General features: G+C 47.6%; 1 pseudogene across 1 annotated transcript; it reads right to left on the bottom strand.

Annotated features, from left to right (window-relative positions):
- Positions 1 to 298: 298 nt before the first annotated feature.
- On the bottom strand, positions 299 to 2,269 carry LOC112606836 (annotated as a pseudogene). Its single transcript, XR_003115697.1, has one exon. The product of XR_003115697.1 is annotated as a developmental pluripotency-associated protein 4 pseudogene (transcript).
- Between the last annotated feature and the right edge of the window lie 2,704 nt (positions 2,270 to 4,973).

The raw sequence follows: 4,973 nt of genomic DNA, 5'->3' as shown, positions 1-4,973 counted from the left end.
GTCCTCCACCATTATTGTGTGGCTATCAGAGTCTTTTCTTAGGTCCAGAAGTAATTGTTTCACAAATCTGGGTGCTCCAGTGTTGGGTGTGTATATAGCTAGGATAGTTAAACTTCTTGTTGAATTGAACACTTTATCATTATGTACTGCTTTTCTTTGTCCTTTTCTACTGATGTTGGTTTAAAGTCTATTTTATCTGATACAAGAATAGTGACTCATGTTCTTTTTTGTTTTCTCTTGCATTACTACAAATTTTTTAAGTTTAATGATCTTTTTTTTTTTTTTTTTTTTTTTTTTTATACACATCTTATTTTTATTTATGGAGAATCGGTTAATAAACACATTTTAAGTCAACATATTATGTATTTATGAGTGGGAAGCAACCTTAAACATTTTAAACACCAGAAATATACAAAACAATTATAAGTGAAATAATACAGACAAGTCCCTTGTGTTTTGATCCTGGAGTCAAACCATAGAAATCTCAGGTTAAGAGATTTCAAAAATATTTGAAAAATATTGTTTCGAATATTAAAAATCATGTGTTTGAGGGAGAGAATTAACAGCCTTTCTTTGCCTTAAAATACTTTACGTTTTATGAAATTGCAATTGGAATGAAGCAGCTCCTAAAGTAGTCAGTGTTCAGAGGAAGAGAAAATTGAGCATAAGAGCCAACTACCGTTTTACTCAACTCCTTCACAACGCTCAGCTGGAGAACTTCTCACTTAAAAGACCTGTTGAAGGTCAGGCACAGTGGCTCATGCCCATAATCCCAGCATTTTGGGAGGCTGAGGCGGTGGATCACTTGAGTCCAGGAGTTTGAGACTAGCCTGGCCAACATGGGGAAACCCCATCTCTACTTAAAAAAAAAAAAAAAAAGCTGGGTGTGGTGGCAGGTGCCTGCAATCCCAGCTACTCGGGAGGCTGAGGCAGGAGAATCACTTGAACTCAGGAGGCAGAGACTGCACTGAACTGAGATTGCACAAGTGCACTCCGGCCTGGGCAACAGAGTGAGACACTGTCTCAAAAGACAAAACAAAACAAAAAAGAGCTGCTGCTGAAGTCATGTCTATTTTGGAAAAGTAGTACGAATGAGTTTTTCTACATATTAGCTACAATTTATGGTAATTTGCGAAATGTTTTTTCATTTTTAAATCTGAGAGTCTCTATCTCCACTCACAAAGCAACAGGCACTGCTAGGGCTCTTAGGCTAACATCTGCCACCCCACCAGTCTGCATGGTCCATAAACAGGTGTGCAGAGGACCAGAGTTCACCTGTCAGCAGCCCCGCGGAATCCGACTCTCCAGACTTTCTGCTATTAATTACCATAGATGTGGCCTTTTTCCTGATATTCTATTCCCATTGGAGGCTTTTTATTAAGACCTTGTTCCTGTGAACACATTTGGGGCACAACATATTGTCTTCAAGATGCGGGGGTGGAAAATTGGAGGCAGGAAGCAAGAAGAGTGCACTCACTCTCCCTTCTTGCTTTTCTGGAACCCAGGCTTGACCAGCATGAAACTGCAGGTGAACCCAACCATCTCTGTCTGCAGGGAGACTTTTCCCATGGACCACACACCACCTGACACCACAGGCCTCTTGTGGAGATTCCACTGCCTCTGGCGTCCTCGCCCTGGCCGAAATTCTCGCCCAGGAGGCCAGCAAAGCCTCTGGGGCAGAAGTTGTCACCACAACTGTATTAACTCCCTCAAGGAGAGCAGTGGAATCTTCCAGGGCAGGCGGCCCCTCCGCAGGGGGAAGGGCCACTTCAGGAGGATGTGTCTCAGAACTTTGCAGGGATGTTTCCCCTTTTTCCACCTTTAATTTTTTTTTCAATGATTTCCGGATTTTGGCCTCTTTTGCTGTGCTAGGAAAATCCTTTTGATTTGGGTAGGCAAAGGCACACAGGCGCTTATATGCATCCAATTTCTGGCCTTTGGAGCTCAGCTTCAATTGTTGGCACCAGGCCCGCAGAATGTCCCGGTGAATCAGATTAACAGGTGGCAGTTTAGAGGGTAATGGAGGGATTGGTATCTTCCTCTGAGGTCTGGGGTTGTCACTGCACTCTGCCTTCTTCTTAGGACAGAGCACTTTATTGCCTTTGACAGACATTTTTTCTTTGGTTCCCTTTGCTGATGTTCCTGGCAAAGCAATCATGTTTGGTTGATTAGAAGTTTGCTGATCCTCTTCCCTCGACTTCTCTGTGGAGGTCTCCTTGCCTTTTGCCTTCTCCATACTTACAGAAGCGGAGCCTCGCAAATGCCGTTTAATAATCTTTTTTTTAAAAAAGAAGTCAGAAACAAGAAAAAAAGAAAGAAGAAAGAAAAGAAAGAAAGAAGGAAGGAAGGAAGGAAGGAAGGAAGGAAGGAAGGAAGGAAGGAAGGAAGGAAGGAAGGAAGGAAGGAAGGAAGCAATCAATCTTGGCCACAATTCCCATCTGCTAGCAGACCTGCGAGTAGGCAGCCCCAAACCAGAAGTCAGGAAGCTCAGGTTCTAGTCCCAGCACCACCACTAACAGTCTACATGATCGGGCAAGGCTTGTGTCATCTAACTTCTCTAGGCCTCAGTTTACCCATCTATACAATGGAGAAGAATATTCCAACCAGGCAGCCAACAGGAGTCCAGAATAGTGAGGCCCTTGACCCAGGGAAGGAGCAGGCTAGAAAGCATTGTTCCTAGGAATCATGCTTTAATCCTGCGCAGATCACCTCCTTACTCCCTACTGGGAGAGGAACAGCAAGCAGTCAAGCACCGTGCTGATTATAAAATTAAAAGACCCCCTCACAAATTGGTTTCCACTCAAGTCATGGCCCTGGACTGGAGGCCCTGGGGCTCAGGCCAATAATCCCTGACTTAGTGGTGAAAATAACTGGATGGGGAGTTCCTCACGGCCGTCTGAGGATTCTCATTTCTAGCGCAGCAACTCAGTGCATCCTGGAGGGCAGATTCACCAAAGCAGGAAAGGACCTACATTTGTTGGCTCCTACTCTGGGACAGCTTCAGCACGTGGTGGGAAATGGAAGCCAGTAGGATACATTTCTTTCCCGGGAAAACTAAGTCTATTTCTGTCTCATTCAGTCAATTTCTGGTACCTTCTGGGATGCCCCGGAAAACTCTTCTCTGAGGTTCGAGGGACAATTTGCGAGAGATTTCAGTGATCCTGGCTGGTTCAACGCCAAGACAAAAATGCACAAAACAGTTGAAGAACATACAACAGGACTTTGGGGAGTGCAGGTAACATCTATGGAGCAAAGGCCAAGTGCTTTACCCACATTGTCCTCATTCATCCTGACATAATCCTGCAGGAGGAAATACGATTACCCTTATTTTATATAGAGGGGAAAGAGAGTCCAGCAACTTGCCCCAAATTGCTCAGCCAGTGAATAGCAGGGCTGAGAGTTGAACTGAGATCTGTCCTTCCCCAAAGCCTGTGATCATGACCTGGGGATTCTCTACATTGGGAGGCAGAGTGTGAAGGTGACCTGGAGGCCCTAATATCAGGAGCCTCCAGTTCCACGGAGGAGATGTTGGGTCCCCAGAGGATATGTCAGGAGGGCAGCAAGTGCTCCTGGGCCCCCATCAGGAGGCATGACAGCCACCACGGAGGAGCTGAGATGGAGGTGGCAGGCCACAAGCTTGAAAGTATAGTCAGCAGGGGCCTGGATGAGGGGTTCCAAAGACGCTGAGCCTGATAGACCAGCCTCCAGCCTCTCCCACGCCTGGCTCTGCTGCCCGCCTGCTGGGTGGGGAAAGAGGGAGGCACTGACAGCCACCCACCTCTCCCCAGGTGGGCTGTCTGCTGGCTGGAGTTGGGGGCTGGGAGCAGCTTAGTATTTACTGGGAATTAACTACGCAATGCCATCATCCTGGCCCTGACACCTTCTTCCCTCTCACCAGCAGCCAGGTCAGCAAGCACTTCCTGAGCTCCTGCTGTGTGCCAGGTGTTCACACACACACACACACACGCATGCGCGCGCACACACACACTTGTTCACATGCACACACACACACACACACACATGCTTTATCCTCAACACCCCCTTCGGGGTGTCAGCCCCTGCCTTGCTGTGGGCAGGGGGACACTTATTGTTTCACCTGCCCACCATCTCCTTCTCCTTTGGGGAACAGCACCATGCTCTTCTTTATGATGGGTCTGTGGTGGGGTGAGGCCAAAGCCCCTCCCCACCACAGGAGTGGGCACATGACCCACGTCTGGCCAGTCTATTTTATCTCCCTGGCCACAGTGATGGCACGGAGGCAGGCCTAGAAGTACGGATAGCTGAGAGAGGTTGAGGCACCTGCCCCAGGCGACACAGGAATGACAGAGCTGAAATCAGAATGACGTCTGCCACAGACTCCAAAGCACGTTTCTCCACTTTCCCACCAGACTTCATCATCAGAAACTGGTCAAGGTGACAGACAACTTCAGTGCCTTATATATTTCTACTGGTCTACTTATGGCCAAATGGACACCCCGAAAGAGTTTTCACTTTCTAACAGGCACTGGCTACCAATGGAATCTACATCTAGGCAGAGGCCATAGGCAGCAACAGCGCAGTTCTTCATTGGGATAGCTGGGACATTTCCTGGGCACCTGTAACCATGTCCCTCTGCCCCCCTTTTCCAGTCACACCTCCAGTTTACAAAGCCCCATGCTGCCCACAGCCTCCCATAGCACCCCTGGCCTCACAAGAACTATCAGAGCTATGCTCACCCTGATGTAGCCAGAGACAGCTCCTTGTCCAGGAGCTAGGTGGAGAGGTGAGGCATGGCATGTAAGGGCTGGAAGGGACACTGGAGAATGACTAACTGACTTAGCCAGTTTTTGTTTTGTTTTGTTTTGTTTTGTTTGAGACAGAGTCTTGCTCTGTCACCAGGCTAGAGTGCAATGGCACAATCTTGGCTCACTGCAACTTCCGCCTCCCAGGTTTAAGCGATTCTCCTGCCTCAGCCTCCTGAGTAGCTGGGACTA

Source organism: Theropithecus gelada, chromosome 1 (genome assembly GCF_003255815.1).
Source record: "Theropithecus gelada isolate Dixy chromosome 1, Tgel_1.0, whole genome shotgun sequence".
In the NCBI taxonomy this organism is placed as follows: Eukaryota; Metazoa; Chordata; class Mammalia; order Primates; family Cercopithecidae; genus Theropithecus; species Theropithecus gelada.
Note: the sequence above shows the minus strand (reverse complement) of the source record. Positions and strands in the feature narration are given on the sequence as shown.